General features: G+C 44.1%; 1 protein-coding gene across 3 annotated transcripts in view; it reads left to right on the top strand.

Moving 5' to 3' along the window:
- Window positions 1–17,345, top strand: part of CYSLTR2 (cysteinyl leukotriene receptor 2) — a 61,870-nt gene extending 44,525 nt beyond the window's left edge. The window contains exons 1-2 of one of the 3 annotated variants that reach the window (XR_005211222.1): window positions 16,457–16,899; window positions 17,155–17,345. The gene's annotated coding sequence lies outside the window, so the exon portion shown is untranslated. Of the gene's footprint in view, window positions 1–16,456; window positions 16,900–17,050 lie in introns of those variants that run through there. The other 2 variants (XR_005211220.1, XR_005211219.1) reach the window with 2 other exon arrangements.
- The last annotated feature ends 526 nt before the right edge of the window (window positions 17,346–17,871 follow it).

Below are 17,871 nucleotides of genomic sequence, written 5' to 3'. Positions count from 1 at the left end.
AAAAAACTCCACATTAAATCCTTTTGAAATCTATAGCACTCTGAGAAATGAAAGCTACCACATGCCACCAGAAACTTGTATAGATAGAGTTTTATCAATCAGATTGCCTTTTAAATGCCTTTAGGAAGCCTGGCATGCAAGGAAATCATCCGTGAATCTTCACTTAAAATAAAATTATTTGTTGATTAGTTGTTCTCTAATTTGCCTGTTCTTTGTATTTTAACTTTGCTATTCCGAGTGTTCTGAAAATAGGATATGCTCATATTCCTACTTAAAAGATTGCAGTGATTGTGCTGAGCAAACACAGGGCTAGACAGAAGAGAGCTCAGAAGTCACATTCGCCCTTGTGATGAGGAGAAGGAAGTATCCCTGGACCTCTGCCAGACAGCCCCCTTGGGGTTTCTGGAATAAATGACTTTATTCCTGTCTGCGTAAGAAGTGATGTCATGGAAGCCAAATTCATTATGACTCAGAGCAGATCTGGGTCTCCTTAACCTCCTCTCAAATGCAGATATCTATAAACAGCTTCTTACATAAATAGATTTGGTAACTTCTAGAAATATGAAAATAGAGCCATCGTCTCAAAAGAGAAAGGTTAGACTATCAAAGCCGTGTGCTAGAAATAGAGTAACCCAAACTCGGTGGAACTCAATCCCGGCCACCTGCTCTTTAGGGCTGGTGGAAATCCACAACTTCAACCGAAGGGTGGCGGTTTTATTTTGTGTTGGTTTGCATTTTGCTTCAAAGCTGCAAGAAAGAGAAAGCCACAGAATTATGAGGACCAGGTTCTGGGTCATGATGAGTGGGCTAAAGAGAAAAAGGTCAGGAGACGAAAAGGCAGGGCCAGGGGTCTCGGAGGCAGTTTAGGGTCATGGAGACCATGGGTTTGCAGGGAGACCCAGTTTTGAACTCTGGCTCCAGAGTTCTCTGTCAAGGAACACAATCTCTTGAGCCTCTACTTTCTCATCTGTAAAACTGAAACTATTAGAATCTACCTCACAGTGTCATGAAGATGCAATAAGAGAAAATTTAAAAGCACTAGCAAAATGCTGGGTATATATTAGGCATTCGATAAATCCTGCTTATGTTAATAGGGGGAACTGGAGGATCTGAAGATCTGAAATATTGTAAGAATGTAAAATATTAATGAGAGAGGGAACTCAAGAGCATTCACAGCCCAGTGTGCGTGTGTGTGTGTGTCTGTCTGTCTGTCTCTCTGCCTGTGAGGTCCTATTTAGATCAAAAGGGAAATAATATTTTAAACATTAGCCTTGACAACCTCTGCAGTCTTTCCGAGGTGCTCTGATTGAAATCCCCTTCAATCCCCGCATCCCACCCATCTACAAACCAATTTGGCCAGAGTGGCTTTCTCGTAATTTCAAGTTTCATCCAGTTGTACTTCCCAGAATGGAAGACTTTGGGTCTGTGTGGAGAGTTCTACAGAGAAAGCTGGTTCAATGTAGTAATTCTATGCATTTATCTGGCACATTTACACCAGTAATCTGTGCAAAGCCAGGCATTCTTTTAGTCCAGTCATAGCATGAGGTCCCATTCAAAGGATCACAGATTGGCAACCAAAGAGTAATTAGTAACAATTAAAATCTTTATTGCATCCCTTCAAGAAAACACCCAAGAGGCATTGCATTCATAATATATAGCAAAATATTTTCCTGTCCATTTTCCCTGTCATTATCTCTCAAATACCTGGCAGTTACTCCAGAGTCTCCGTGAGTCCCCCATTACACTCTTAGCAGCCTGCCCCCCATATTTTGCTACCTTGAGGTAATACATAATACAGGAATGTTATGCATGCATTTATTAAATGATCAAAATTTCTTTGAACATTCAACAACCAATAATCGTCTAAATATTCTCAAACTGCACATGTAACTTACATATCAGTGACCCCACTCACCAAGGTGGGTCTTACTTAGTTTACTGGAGTCCTTAAGAGAGCTCAGGGAGAGACATTCTGAAGAGAGCTCAGAAATGCGTGGACAGAAATGCCCTGGGAGAAATAAGCAGAGAATCTAAGAGAGAGGCTGAGAGACATTTTGGAGAAATCCACTGAGACCAGAATCAGGAGAGAACTTAAGAGAGAAGCTGAGAGAGACATGTTGGAGAGAAGCTAAGATATGTAATCCAGGGTTTGCACCCGGGAGAAGCAAAGAGAGACAGAAGTCCAGAACATTTTGGAAAAAGCAGAACCCAGGAGAAGGACCAGCAGACATTGCCATGTTCCTTCCCATATCACAGAGGAACCCCAGATGCCATCAACCTTTCTTCAGTGAGGGTATCCTCTTGCTGATGCCTTAGTTTGGACACTTGCATGGCCTTAGAACTTAAAGTTGCGAACTAATAACCCCCCATTGTAAAAGCCAATTCATTTCTGATATTTTGCATTCCAGAAGCTTTAGCAAACTGGAGCAACTGTCCTTCCTAGAATTCAGAGGGACGCCTACCTCCCTGATTTGGTGGCCAGGTAGACCTTGGCCAGGCCTGCTGGAGACCCGATGAGGCAGTAAGAAACAGAACACAGAAACGATTCATTGCAGTACAGCCCCCCAAGGGCAGCCCGACCCTCCCCAGCCCCACGGAATGAAGGCAGGAGCCCCTCAGTGGCAGAGCTCACCCCTCTCGGGCTCTATGGACTCAGAACTCCAGGTACTCCTCAGCGAGGATCAACAGAGGTGTTGGGAAGTTTTGTCCCTTGCATTCTCCTTCTTTTGCACAACTTTGGCTCTACTTGTTGGGTGGTTTGCAAGTAAACTGAAGTGAAAACAAATGTCCATAGACTCCAAACCATCATTTGTGTCCATCTTCAAAACTGGATTCTCCCTTCTGATAACTCTCTTAAGAGGCAATGCAAATGTAAGGGGCACTGTACTCGGAGTCAGAAGTCCTGGGTTCAAATCCTAACAGTTAACTATGGCCTGTGAGCCCCCTAACCTCATTCCTTACCCGTTTTCTCTTTTCTCTCCAAAAACACGGGTTCCTGCTTCTACTCACAGCACAAAACCATGCTCCCACCTCAGGGACATGGCCAGAGCTGTTTCCCATGCCTGGAGTGCTCTCCCTAAGATATTTCCTGTGTCACACCCTCACTTCATTTAACACTTTACTTCAATACCACCCCTCCCTAAAAGCTCCTCTCTGACCATTCTATCTGAAAGACCACCCACTCCCACCTCCACCACTGTTTCATCATGCTTTATATTTATCACCATTTGACATCATGGTATATATATATTTGTTTGTTTATGGTTTGTCTTTTCTGATAGGCCGTAAGCTCCACAAGGTTGGGCTTGTTCATTTTGTTCATTGTTATAGCTCATATTCTAGAATAGTTCCTGGAACAAAGAAGGCACTCTGTAGATATTTTGAATGAACCAAAGTCATAATTGAGTGACTATGAATGAAGGGGGCACTTAGCCTCAGTTTCCCCTTCTTTAACTTGGCCCTTCCTTATTCCTGGCCTGCTGTGGCCATCCTGGCATCTCAGGTGGCTCCCAGGCACCATTGCCCTGGAGCATCCACAGCCGTGCCAGCTGTCACTGTCAACAGACCCCGAGGACAGGGTTGCCATGAGGACTTAAGGGGTGCCAGGCGGCCAACTCCCCAGAAGTGGTGGCTTTTCCATGTGAACTCACATCATAAAGGCTCAGAGAAAATGGGGAGTAGTGGGTGAACTGGCCTGCAAAGAGGAGAGGGTGGGAGAGGTTTCCAGAGCCAAAGCACATCTTGTCCAAAATTTTGCCCAATCCATACCTGCCCAAGACAAGAGGGTTTGCAGGATCAAAGCAGAAGACCAAGAATGAAGCAAAGGCACCTGAATTAGCCCAGCTGTCAATGCAGAAAGGAGGAGATCAAACGTTCCCTGAGATAAGGCTTGCTCACTGCATGACAGGAACTATGAAAATTTGATATACACTTAGAGGGCGCAGTGGAGGGGAGTGTGTGTGTGTGTGTGTGTGTGTGTGTGTGTGTGTGTGTGGTGAGAAGTAGCAAAGGTGGCACACAGGAGACAGAGCGAACACAGTCAGCATTAAATAAAGAAGTCACTCAGGAGACATATCTGTGATAGGTGGGAAGTCAGGCAGCCCTGGGGCCACACACTGGTCCCATTAATGACTGGCTATGGGAACTGGGGCAGTTGCTCAATTCCTTTGTGCCTTACTTTTTTCTCATCAGGAAAAAAAAAATGGGTATAACGCAATTTTCTTTGTCGATTGCAATATTACTTATAGCCGAGCAAGCCCAGCATGGCCCTGGCAAGTGACAGGTATTCAGTGAATGGTCTCATGACACACAGAAGAGACAATGGAGGAAGGGTCTAGAAGGACAGGTGGGATGGAGAGAAGGAGAGCAGTGCACCAGCAGTAAAGGATCAGCCTGTGTGGACAGAAGCTAGAGGAGAAAGAAGGTTTAAAAAAAAAAAAAAAAAAAAGCTGGGAGAGTCCAGAGGATCAGTGAGAGGGAGCTCTGTAATGCAGGATGTCAGTCTCATGGGAGGCGGAGGAGGGAGGGGAGGAGGGGAGAAAGGAGGGAGGAGGGCGGAGAAGGAGGGGAGGAGGGAAGGGAGGAGGGAAAGGAGGAGGGAGGGGAGGAGGGAGGGGAGGAAGATGAATCCTGACCGCCTGAATAACAGTCCCTGACACTGTTACCATGGACACAGCTCCCAATTTGCTGGCCTAAGGGGTCCCAGAGAGGTCTGCGGGGCAGGGACAGGGCAATTCAGCCCCAGGAAAGACATGAAGGCCCCAGCGGGAGGCAGCAGCTTGTTAACACAAGATGCATCAGGCACAGGAGACCTGCTGCAGAGGAGATTGAATGAAACGCAGTAAATGCATCTCATCATCAAAATCAGGAAGGAAAGGAAACATTTTGGAAGCCACTGAAAGGCGGATTGTATTGCTAATTTGAAATAAAATGTTTGGTTAACCAACTGCTCTCAGAGCGACTTCTTGAGTTGTGGATACTCCGGATAGACATCAACTTGGAATATATTAAAATACCCACAATATATCAAAACACATAAAAGGAAGACATGAGAAGATGTCATACTTGTTCCAACAGTGAGATGCCTATGCATCATCTAATGGTTACTCAATTTATCATCAGCTTCTCCCCATGCTGAGTAAATCCTCTCAGAACCCTTGGAAAACCTAGAGTGTCTGAGGCTATAAGCCGACATTCCTACGCAGAGATTTGGGGTGAATGTGCCTCTGCAGCCCAGCCTCAACATTCCACTTATAAATCCACAGGAAACGGTGTAATCACCACCCCTTATTGAATGCCTGGGTCAGAACTATTTTCATAATATTCTAAAACGTTGTTTGCATTTTTCAGTTGCAGTCTTCTATGAATATACAGATAGAGCATTCTAGAGGCTACATGATGTGTGGTATCACATCAGATCAAATGCAGAAATAGATATGTGAATCTAGCTGTTTTCTATTAAGCGAGACATTAAAGAGCTACATAAAAATGTAAAACACTGTCACTTTCAATTTTTCATTTTTGAAAATACAGTAATTTTTTCTAGAAACATTTTTTCCCTTCAACATGTAATGGGCTTATTATTGTTACTTTTTTACTAGCTAATTATATATTTTAATTAGAAATTTAACTGAAAAATGGAGTTTAATTTCTAAGCTGGGAAATATTGATAGAACCCACATAAGCAAAAGCTCTTGGGAATTCTCGATAATTTTTAAGAGTATAAAGGGGTCTTAAGACCCAGCCAATTGAAAACTGCTGACTTACTTCGAGCTAGATGTCCTCACTTTTTACATACATTGTATTTAGTCTTCAGAACAAACCTGAAAGAGAGCCCTTCACCCCCACTTTATGGAAGACTAAACGTAGGCCCCCAGAAAACCTTCACCTCTAATAAGAGACCCGGCTGGGGTTGGACAGCTCACTTCTCTGCTAGATCCACTTTTCAGCACTGCCTCCTGGCAGCCATTGCGGCAAAAATAAGTTTTGCAGAAGAGAAAGGAAACCACTGCAATTAGCAATTTTGCAAGGGGCAAACTTCACTCTCCAGTGTTTTCTGAAAAATATCCTCTGTGTTACTTTGTCTCAATTTGGTTCAAAGAGAGATGTCTCCATCCCTGGCTCGGCCCTGGGCTACAGCAGCTGCCCCCTCTGGAACTTTCTGTGAGTGCTGGGCAAGGTGCTTTGGGTCTGCAGAGCGCCCTCTGCTGGCGCCTTCTGTCCAGCTGCTGCTCTGTCCAGCCAGCTGTTGCAGGCGCCCCTTTCAGGTGCAGTCACTCATCTGCATCTTAAAGGTTTGGAAATTCCCCCAAGGCAACCAGTCTTTTCTCTGAATGCTATTAGGCTGCCTTCAAAAGAGATTCTCCCTTGGAGCTCTCCTAGTCCGCAGTCCACTTGCTCTGCATTATTTCCCACATTCAGAGCTCAGATGCACTCAAAGAATAGCCCTTCTCTACTCCTGAGTCCTTTGACCAGGGAGCCTGTGATGAGCTTTGCATCCATGCAAACCTTGATCTGGGCTCTGGCTCTTCTACCTGTAGCTAGGCAAGTGGCTCAACCTTCCCGAGTCCTACTCTTCTTGTTTTTAAGATGGAAATGCTCACTGTTACCTTGTAGGGTTACTGATCATGAGCCTTAAGAGAGAAAAAATGAAAGCACACAGGGTCTAGGCTGAGCAATGCTAGTTTCCGGTTCCCCACCTCTGCTCCGAGCTCCAGGATCAGCCCGCATGCTGCAAGAGGCGTCAGCGAGGATGACCTGATCTTGCAGAAACCCTCACCACAACCCTGGTTTCCTTCCAGTCTTCAGGTGTGGGTTTAGCGCCCACCATGTGCCCACCATTTGTGTGGATCTCAGGACATATAATTGGCATAAGTGGAGGTCTCCTTGGGCAAGGCACTTAGAGTTTACTGCAGTGGTTTCCAATCTTTTCAAGAACATTTTCCAGATCATTCTTCCTTTGAAGACTTTTGAAATGTCAAACTGGAACTCTCTCCTTGGAGAACGTGCATCCATCCACCAGTTTGGCCCATGAGTTAGGGAGAGAATGGAGAGTAATCTCCCTTCAGCTTGGATAGGAGCATTGGGTATGTGATACACCCCAGGGACTCCGAGGAAAGAAGACCTGGTCTGGGTGGCCTGTTGGGTGCCTCCTGCTTCTTGGCTGGATGTAGTTCTAGTAGAGGAAGTAGGTTACATAGAGAGTTTTCATAGGCAACATACTGGCCTCCCAAAGATGTCCACAGCCTAACACTTGGAACCTGTGAATATGTGGCCTCACATGTCAAAAGGGACTTTGAAGATATGATTAAATTAAGGATCTTGAAATGGGGGGATTATCCTGAGTTATTCAGATGGGCCTAAAAGACAGAGAGAGGCAGGGGAGTCAGAGAAGGAGATGTGGTGATGGAAGCAGGGGTCAGAGGCAGGGAGAGATTTGAAGATGTTATGCTGCTAGCTTTGAAGATGGAGGAAGGGGCCACAAGCCAAGGAACGCAGGCAGCCTTTTAGAAGCTTGGTGGAGCTGTGTCAGGGTCACTGAGGGCCTCGGCGTGCGTGCTTTGGTTGGAGGTGGCTCGTGGCTGTGTTTGATTAGCTGTGATGGCCACAAGTGAGCAACCATGGGGTCAGCCACCTTGGGCCATGCAGGGGTCCCCAGCTCAGCAAAGATGTCATGAGCGCCAAGAGGTGGTGATGATGGAGATGATGAATTGGAGGGCTTCTGGAGTTTTCAGAGAAACTCAGAGAGGATCAGAGCAAAGACTTGGGTGGCAGCAGGGCTTCACTAGCCATTACCAAAGGGGTCAGGTGGGAGGCGGCTGTAGGTTGCATTATGCTCCCCAACAAACACAAGTTCTTCATCCAATTCCAGATCCCTGTGGGTGAGAACCCCTTGTATAAAGGACCTCTTGAAGATGCTATTTTTATTTAAGGTGTGGCCCAACTGAATGAGGGTGGCTCTTAATTCAGATTGCTGGAGGTCTTCCAAATAGAAACAGGAAACTAGAAAGGAGATGGGGAGCAGGGATTCAAGCCAAGAAACCCCAAGGATTGTCAGCAATCAGCATCAGAATGCTAAAGTCTTCCAGAAGAAAGCAAGCCTTGCCAATATCCTGATTTTGGACCTCTCCTTCCTTCAAAATCATGAGCCAATAAATTCCGGTTGTTAAGCCAGAACCAGTTTGTGAAAGCAGCTCTGGCAAACTAACACCAAGATAGCATGGTGTGATAGCAGAAGCAACAGTAACATTTATGGAGCATTTTCTATGTGTTAGGCAAGCACACACCTTATTTAATCTTCACAAAATTCTAAGAGGTAGATATTACCATTATCCCCACTTACTGTTGAGGAAACTGAGGCTTACAGAGGTTAATTTTTCCCAAGAACAAAAACTAACAAATGGAAAATTCTGATTTCTTACCCAGATCACTCTGCTCAACATCCTCCCCCCACGGTATCTTTTTCCTCCCCCAGTCAACTGATACAAAGAACAGGAGCTTTGTTGAGAGTAAGACTTGGGTTCAAATCCAGTTCTACCACTCTGTGACCTCGGCCTGGTAACTTAAGCTCTCTCATCCTCTCTCTCTCGTTTTAAAATGGTGGCAGTAATATTTCTCTTCAGAGGAAGTAGAGAGCAGTAGGTCAAGTCCAGGTTTGGGAGTTTGAGTCCTGACTCTGACTTTTCCAATCACTCTGCACCTTGCTCATGAGGAAAAGGAGGTTGGTATTTTAATATCATAATAGGGCTGTTATAAGGGTTAAATGGCACGGTGTCTAGAGCTCTTCCCGTGGGATGGTGAGGGTAGATGGGCAGCGGGTGCTAAGTCCACGACTGCAGTTTTGTCAGGTGGGGGGTGGGTAGCAGTCCCAGGACCTGCCCACAGTGCAGGCTCCCGGGGGTGGGGGTTGGGAGGTCCCCTGGTGGGAGGTGGGGCTGTGTCCTATTGCTGGAAAGGGCTGGTGTTGCTGGGTGGCTCTGGGGTCACTGGGAGACTCAGGAGAAGCGGCTGCTTGGAAACTGGGAGGATGCCGGGATCAGGGAGTGCGCTGCCGGATGCCAACAGTAGGGGGAGCTGTGTGCGCGTCCCGACCACGCCTTCTGGTCCAAGCAACTTGGGGCAGCGGCGCCGGAGACAGTCTGTGGATCTTGGCTTCCAACTGGGTTCTCCTTATCACTCATACCATTTGCTCCATCAAGTTGGATTTTTGCATTTCAGCAATCCTCAAAATGAGGCACCTGTAGCATTGAAATTCTTGTTTCCTTATGTAAGGGGTTATCTATCACCTTATCCTATTTGAAGTGACTATTCTCATTCATGCAATTGAATTTAATTAATTTTCATATTTTAACGGCTTGGTAGTTGCTGACTATTTCCACATGGCCAAAAGCTCCATGAAACAATCTGTGGTGTGTGTTTTCCCTTCTTGCATTTATTTGCATCCTAAAAGGCTGTATTCACTTCTTTTGAGTAAAAACTCTGTGTATTTCTTGCCATGTTGGCAAATTTTCTGGAGGGAAGAGAATCCTCTAGTAAAACATGACCCAAGGACCTGTGACAAATAGATGAACACTAAGAAGACTGATGGCTTTAGCCGATACTTTGTGAAAGAGTCAGCACCTCCTGACAGTAGATCTGCACCGCAGGACCCCAGAGGACAGATAGCAGCAAAAGCCTCTACCCTGCAGATAATTGCAAAGGTGCTTTCCACTCTGTGGTGCCCATTCCTGAATTTATCTGTCAGGGAAACTTAGGCAAATGGTTTTTCCATATTTGAAGAAGCAGGCAGGTTTTTTAATGCATTCTGCCAATTCTGGCTGTTTCAGATCTCCTGTTCAGGGGCACACCACCTTCGGGGCTGACAATGACCTCCAGGGCTCCATCTGGGTTTTGGGGACCCAGTCTGCAGGGCCATGTTTTATTTTGTACGTCACCAAGCTCAGCAATGTTTGTTCCCAGACTGCACTGGGAGTCAGGCTAGAAAGTGCTTTGAAACAAAGAGACAAGCCCTTTGCTGGATTTGTGTGATGTATAATTAGACCCCTATGTATCACATAATGTATGATTTATTATACATGCCTGTAAAATTTCTGTATATATTTATACACTAACGGACATTTACAATGAAGGAGCAATTTCTTTACAGGTCTAGCAAAATTCTACCAGCAACACTGTAACCTGTAATCAGTGCCCTGTTCAGTAATGTTATAATCACAAACTAATACTCCTGGTTTTAGAGTGAGGACATGAAGGCTGAGAGAGAAGACTCGAGATGACAGAGCTACAAAAGGGAGAGCCAGGGCTAGCCAGGGCTGCCCAGTGAACACCTGCTGTTTCTTCTGTATGTTTCTGCCTTTTGGGAGTTCAAATTTTTGAGAAGTTATGATGGTCATAATAAGAACGATCGCCATTTATTCATCATATACCTTGGGCCAGGCACTGGACCGGCCCTTTCCATGCATTTTTCTCGATAATCTTTAGGCCATCCTGTAGAGGTAAGTAGCATAATTCTCATTGTATCGATGAGGAATCTGAGGCTCAGAGAGGCAAACAAACAAGCCCAAGGCCACACAGTTCACACCTGGTGAAGCCAGGTTTAAATTCAGTTCTGTCTGACTCCTTTGGCTGTTACCTATCAGCCATTTTCACTGTAGTGCAAATTTGAGTCACTACTGCAACCTTTTGGGTGAGTGCTTGCATTTTGCTACATCTCTAATTATAGAATGAAAGGACTCGTTCCATGTTAATTTTTTTCTTCCCAAGCATCAGGGAATAGGTTAAGAGTGGGTCTAGAGAGCAGCGGGCAGCGCCCCCTAGTGTCTGAAAATTTCACCACCGGCTACTGGTGACAGTGACAACTTCAAATCTCCACAGAGACCAAGATAACTTACCTGGAAAGAAGCATCAGCAGCACAGCAGAGAAAACATGAGTTCTAGAAGCAGAACACCTGAGTCTGAGCAGCTCTGTCCTTTATGAGCTGTGTGACCTTGACCACTTGCTTACCCTCTCTGGGACTCTGAGTCCTTCCTCAGGATGAAATTAAATAATACTGTGTGTGCATGCGTGCATGTGTGTTTTTGTGAAGTGCAGGGCAAAAAAGGGAAGCTATTATTAAGCATTCTTTTCAAGAAAGTCAAGGGTCCCTTTACCCTTCTCTGAGTGACAACTCTGAGTAACAAACCCACGCTGGTTCCCAGGGGCTTTTGGTAACTTAAAGCACCTGCCATTTCCTGATGAGCTTCCAAGCCTCTTCACTGAGAAGCAGCTTCAATGAACGTTGTCTGTGTTCAGAAACTATTTTGCTAATCATAGGAACAGCTCCTGTCCTACAGGCCCCAAGAAAACCTGCTCGTGGCTGCAGATCCCCAGAACCGAGTTACAAGACATCCATGGTGTGTGGGGATAGAGGGCTTTGGAGTTGGAGGGAGCTAGGCTTGAAGTCTACCTTCCTAGTTTCCAATAGCTAGTGGTATTGGCCAAGTTCGCTTCACCGCTAGGATTGTCCCTTATTTGTAAAATGAAGTTAACAATTTCCACCTCCCAGAGCTCCTAGGAGGATTGCAGACAAAGGGCGTGGTAGATAATGGGTGTTCAGAAAATATTAGCTCTCCTGTTTGCTTTCCACTCCTTTCTCCCTCAGTGTCACAGTTAAAGGCATGAGTTCGTGTCCCCAAGGCCAAACAACTATTTGTCCACCCTCTTCAGAGACCCCTGCCCCCAGGCAAGCTCTTCAACTCTGGAATTTATGAAAATGACAAAGGGATTTGATAAAAATGGCTGAATTTCCAGATATCAATGGGAACAGCATTCAGGCAGTTTTGTATGGTGAAACCTACCGGATTCTGACATCAGACTCCTGCTTCTCCACCAAGGAGGAACATTGCCCCTGAGGCCTGGGGGATGTACTGGAGGCTCCTGGGGGTCCTCACGTGTCTTGGCCTGCCTTTCCCCACTCATTGTCTCCTCTGGAATGTTCCCTTCTTGCTTCAGAGCTCTTAACGCCATTAGTCTGTGCCATTGCCAAAAGTGCAGTTTTTCCGTTCCCCGTCTTTATCAAATTGATTTCTGCTGAAGGCTTTTGCTTCCCCGGCCTGTGCTCTGCAAACGCTGGTTGTCAGCATCTCTGTCTGGATGGACAAGGACCTGGCGTTGCCCGAGAAACACTGTTTCAACAATTCCCCGGGGCACAGCGGCTAATGGGCGTGAGTGCTAATCAGCTCATATCAAAGTTTCTGTGGTTTCATTATAGTCTATACGACCTTGACCGAAGGTTAGAGGCAGAATGAAACATGATGAAGCAGCTTGTGCCCAGATGGCTTATCCTTCCAGCACCTGAGCAAGCCAGCGTGTTCTCCTGAGGTCCACAGGGGTCTGTGCTGGGTAAGGTGGTGGGTACACATATGCATATGCATATACATATATACATGTTTACATATGCATATGTATATACACATATATACATACCCATATGCATAAACATGTATATACTTTTACATATGTATATACATATGCATAATACATGCATATACGTATACATGCACATATGCATACAAATATATATTCATATGCGTTTGCATATGCATGTTTATTTGCATATGCATGTGCATGTATATACGTATACATATGCGTGTGCATATACATATACATGCACATGTACATACATATATGCGTGTATGCGGATAGTGAGGTCTCTGCCCCCAGGGAGTCTAGGAAGAAGTAGCAGACCCAAGGCAGAGAAAGTCACCCTGGGCGGTGTTTACAGGCTGGCAAATAAGCAAAAGATGCACGAACATACGCAGAGGAGGCGTCTTGGAGCTGAGAATTAAGTGGAGGGTATTGAAGGGTCTACAAGAATTGAAGCAGAAAGGCCAACACGAGGGAACGTTCCAGTGAGTAGAAAAAGCTCGAGCAGAAGCATAGAGGTGGGAATTTGTCCAGTGTGTTTAGGGCACTGGGAGTGTACTAGCCTAATTGGTTGATTTATTATAGGCTAAGAGTGGAAAAAAAGTTTGTAAAGATAACTTGGGGGTAGGGGTTGAACTCTGAGCAGTGGAGTTTGGGCTTATTTCTTTAGATCGTGAAGTCGCTAAAGTTTTTGAGAAGACAAAGGGCATACTTAACATGGTGTTTTCGAGAAACTGATTTGGAGGAGGTATCATTAAGGAGAAAATCGGAGACCAGAGGCAGACGGAGTAGTTAGAGGATTATTGCAGAGATGTAAGAAATCGTCAGAACCTGAAATAGGATGACAGCAGAAGGAAAGGAAAACAAGGGACAAGGGAAATGCAAATGGGAAATAAAGTAGAGAATGGATTTAAAGAGATGGACAGGAAAAATGATGGTATCATTGTTTGAAGGCAGAAAATCACAGTGTCTGTCCCAGGCATGGTTAGGGGATGGGGAGGGGACAGAGTTCAGGGTGGGAGAAGAGCTGGGTGACAGCCCAGGGATTACAGTGTTGATTCTGTAAGCTGTAGGAGCCGGTTTGCGGGACCATGTATTATCTGCTTCAACAAGTTAAATGTGAGGTCTGGCAAGACAACCAGCAAGTGTAGTGTGAAAATGTTCAGCAAGTTGTTGGTGATTCTCGACTGAGATCAGGAATGAATTCCAGGCTGCAAACATGACCTGGCCTCAGCTGCTCTGAGGTCCTTCCATTTGTGAGCTCTTTTATAGGACTCCAGTGATTAAATCAAGACTCACCCTGAATGGGCAGGGCCTATATCTCCATGGAAATAATTTGATCAAATGTTTCACCCACAGTTGATTGAGTCACATCTCCATGGAAACACTCAATCAAAAGAATCCAACCTAATCAACACTAATACATCTGACCCCGCAAGATTGCATTAAGGTATATGGCTTTGAGGGGACGTAATACATCCAAACCAGTACAGCTACCTACCAGGCTTACACACTGTATTGTGCAAATGGTTTCTAGGCACCTGTATTTTTTTGTAATTTAAATTTTAATTTTTAAAAATTTTTTATTTTAAAATAATTACAGATTCATCATTTAATAATTATATGAAGTTGCAAAAATAGCACAGGGAGGTCCTTGCTACCTTCATCCAGTTTCCCCCAGTGGTGGTATCTTACATGACAGTGCAGGTTCAAAGCCAGGAAATTGACATTATTCAGACCACACTAATTTTACATGCACTCATTTGTGTGTATGTGCATGCGTGTGTGTGTGTGTGTGTGTGTGTGTTTGTGTGTGTGATGGTTGGGTTCATGTATCAACTTGGCCAGGTGATGGTGCCCAGTCATCTGGTCAGGCAAGCACTTACCTTACTGTTACTGTGAGGACATTTTGAAGACTTAAATCATCAGTAAGTTGATTGCATCTATGGCTAATTGCATCTACAATCAACTAAGGAGAGTGTTGTCAGTAATGAGACACGTTTCTTCCAATCAGTTGAAGGCTTTAAAGGAGAAGTCATGACTTCAGCAGTTAGAAAAGAGAATTTTACCTCTATTTCAGCCAGCCAGCTTCTCCTGGGGAATTCATTGAAAACCTTCATCAGAGTTGCCAAGCCTGCCCTATGGGATTTGTACTTGTGCATCCCCACAGTTGTGTGAGACACTTTTATACAATCTCATAATATTTACAGATATCTCCTGTTGGTTCTGTTTTCCTAGAGAACCCTGACTGATACAGTGTGTGTGTGTGTGTGTGTGTGTGTGCGCGCGCGCACATGGAGTTCCACGCAATCACCACCACAATCAAGACAGACAACTGTTGCATCACCACATAGGTCCCTAATGCTATGCTTTTATGGTCATGCCCATTGCCCTTCTCTCTCCCCACCCTTTTCCCTGTTCCCTGGCAACCAGTAACCTGTTCTCCATTTCTATAATTTTGTCATTTCAAGAGTGTTATATAAATGGAATCATCCAGCATGTAACCTTTTGAGGTTGACTTTTCTCGTTCAGCACAACCCTCTTGAGATCCATTCAATTCGTTGAATGTATCAAGAGTTCATTTCTTTTTATTGCTGAGTAGTAGATTCTATAGTAAGGATGTACCACTGTTTGTTGAACCATTCTTCCCTTGAAGGACATACGTATTGTTTCCGATTTTCCGCTATTACAAATGAAGATGCTATGAACATTTGTGGACACATTTTTCTCAGAGAATTGTCATTTCTTTGAGATAAATGCCCAGGATTGTGATTTCTGGTCATAAGGTAAGTGTATCTTTAGTTTTTTAAGAAACTGCCAAGTTGTTTTTCAGGGTGATTTTACTGTTTACTTTGATAACATTTGGTATTATCACTATTTTTTATTTTAATCTTCTAATACGTGTACCAGGATATTTCATTATGGTTTTTATGTGCATTTCCCTAACAGCTAATGATGTTGAATGACTTTTCATATTCTTATTTGTCACCTGTATATCCTCTTTGGTGAAATGTCTGGTCATGCCTTTTGCCCATTTTTTTAATTGGATTTTTTATAGTTGAGTTTTGAAAGGTCTTTGTATATTCTACATATAAGTCTTTTGTCAGATATGTGGTTTGCAAGTAGTTTCTCCCAGTCGGTGTCTTGCATTTTCATCCTCTTAACAGGGTCTTTTGCAGAACAAAAGTTTTTTTGTTTTGAGGAGGCCCAATTTATCAACCCTTTTTTTCTTTTATGGATCATGCCTTTGGTGTCGCATCTAAGAACTTTTCACCTAGCCCTAGTTCCTGAAGATTTTCTCCTATGTTTTCTGGTTTACACTTAAATCAACAATCCATTTTGTTTTGTTCAAGGTGTGAGGTTTAGTTCAAGTTCTTTTTTGTTTTTGTTTTTTTTTTTTTTGTCTATGGATGTCCAATTGCTCCAGCACCAATTGTTGAAAAGACTATCCCTTCTCCATTGAATTGCTTTTGCACTTTTGTTAAAAAAATTGGTTGGACATATTTGTGTGGGGCTGTTTCTGGATTATTTTTTCTGCTGCATTGATCTATGCTTCCAGTCCTTTGCCAACGTGACATTGCCTTGAATAGTGTAGTGTGGTGTTGGTCTTAAAATTGAGCAGAGTGTGTCTTTCCCCTTTATTCTTCTTTTTCAAATGGTTTTAGTTATTCTACTTCCTTTGCCTTTCCATATAAATTTTAGTATAAGCTTTTCTGTATCACAAAAATTATGCCAGGATTTTGATAGGAATTGCAGTAAACCTATAAATCAACTTGGGGAGAATTGACATCTTTATTATGTTAACTATTCCAATCCATGAACATGGTATGCCTCTTCATTTATTTAGATCTTCTTTGAATTATTGCATCAGTATTTTGTAGTTTTCAGAATACAAGTCCGGTACATGTGTATCATTCCAATAAAATCGTTTTTAAGTCATTATGTAGAAGATTGACAGAGAGGTTTTGAAATGGAACCAGGTACCAAAACTAAATGGTGCATATTTATCTTTTCTACCCAATGTATTAAGAAAGAAGGGAAAGAAGTGGGAGCTGCCAAGGGTGAGCCCTGACAACAGAGGCTCTGGGCAGCCAGAGACTCCAAAGGAGGAGGGAGCCCAGAAAGGGTGAAGAGCCCTGGAGAGGGCTGTAGGGAGGTCCCCAGATGGATTTCACCTACATCGTGGTGTGTGTACCTAGAGCCTCCACTAGCTCTGAGTGAGGCTTTCCCAAGGAAGAGCCCAGGAGCCCTTTTGCTGAGCAGATTCCCCATTTCCATTCAACAATTTAAATTACCCAACAATTATGGACAAAATCTTGGGAAGCATGCCCCAGAACCTGCTCAGATGTGGCCTCCACTCTGATAAAGTACTCTTCTTATCCAGATCAGAGTGTTTCTCCTTGAATCAAAGAATCATGGAGGTGAACAAAGATGGAGAGAGAGTTCCATTACTCTCCACTCCCCCAGCTGCAAAGTTACTAGGACCTGGCCTCCAGGTAAATCTGTTGTGGATCCTTCCGTGGGGTGGAAAGCCATGGGAGCTAAGATGGGGAGAGGTTAGTTTTATCTCTTACACCTTCACAAAGATAAAAGTAAAAATGAACTCAAATGTTAAGAGTTTTTGCCTTATGTTCTCATCTTCTCCAGGATCAAACAGAAAGAACTAGTGTATCAGAATGGATGAAAATGTGATATCCATGAAGAAAAAAAATCAAATTATATTTCATCTGAAAGAGAATTTTGTTTTCAAGGCAAATACGATCTCTCATCGGAAGGATATAGAGAAGAAAGTTGCATCTTTCAGGAGTGGAGAGGTCCAAGACACAGTAGCTAGTTCCAGACAGACCTGGACTAGAACTCCAGTTCTGCCACTTACTACCTAAGTGATCTTAGACCAATGTAAACCTTATTTTCCCACCTTTGTAAAATAACCACCACCACAACAATAATAAACAATAATTGCAAGTCATCTGTTATTTTTATTGTGCCTGCCTCAGGACTGAAATAAGAATTAAATGAGATATTCTGAGTGCTTAAAACAGAACTTACATTCTAAAGGCTTGACAAATATTGGTTGCACATCCTCTCCTCCGACACCGGCCTAGTCTTTCCTCTACTAGGGAGCGTTTTGAAGGGAAAAACCATTAATATGCTTAGAAAATCCCGGAACTCCTATTTGATGAAAACAAAATGGTCATTTTTTTTTCTCAAACGCAGCTTCCAATCTGCCAGAAGTAGACAAAGAGTCACCTTGTTGCAAAGCGTGATAATATGGGTCACGCTACTGTCCGGAATGGACTTACGGAAACGGAGTGTCTCCTTTCCAAAGGTGCATTTGAACTGTTTCTCAAGAGCCCTTTTTACTCGCTGCAGAACTCGCCGTTAGGGGGCACCCGAGCGGGGTCCCCTGGAAGCCCCCGGCCTCCGAGAGCAGCGCGTGCGTTCGCTGGAAAGCAGAGCCGCTCCCC

Source organism: Choloepus didactylus, chromosome 12 (genome assembly GCF_015220235.1).
Source record: "Choloepus didactylus isolate mChoDid1 chromosome 12, mChoDid1.pri, whole genome shotgun sequence".
Taxonomy (NCBI): Eukaryota; Metazoa; Chordata; class Mammalia; order Pilosa; family Megalonychidae; genus Choloepus; species Choloepus didactylus.
The sequence above is the reverse complement of the archived record's forward strand: the minus strand, read 5'-3'. Positions and strand labels throughout refer to the sequence as shown.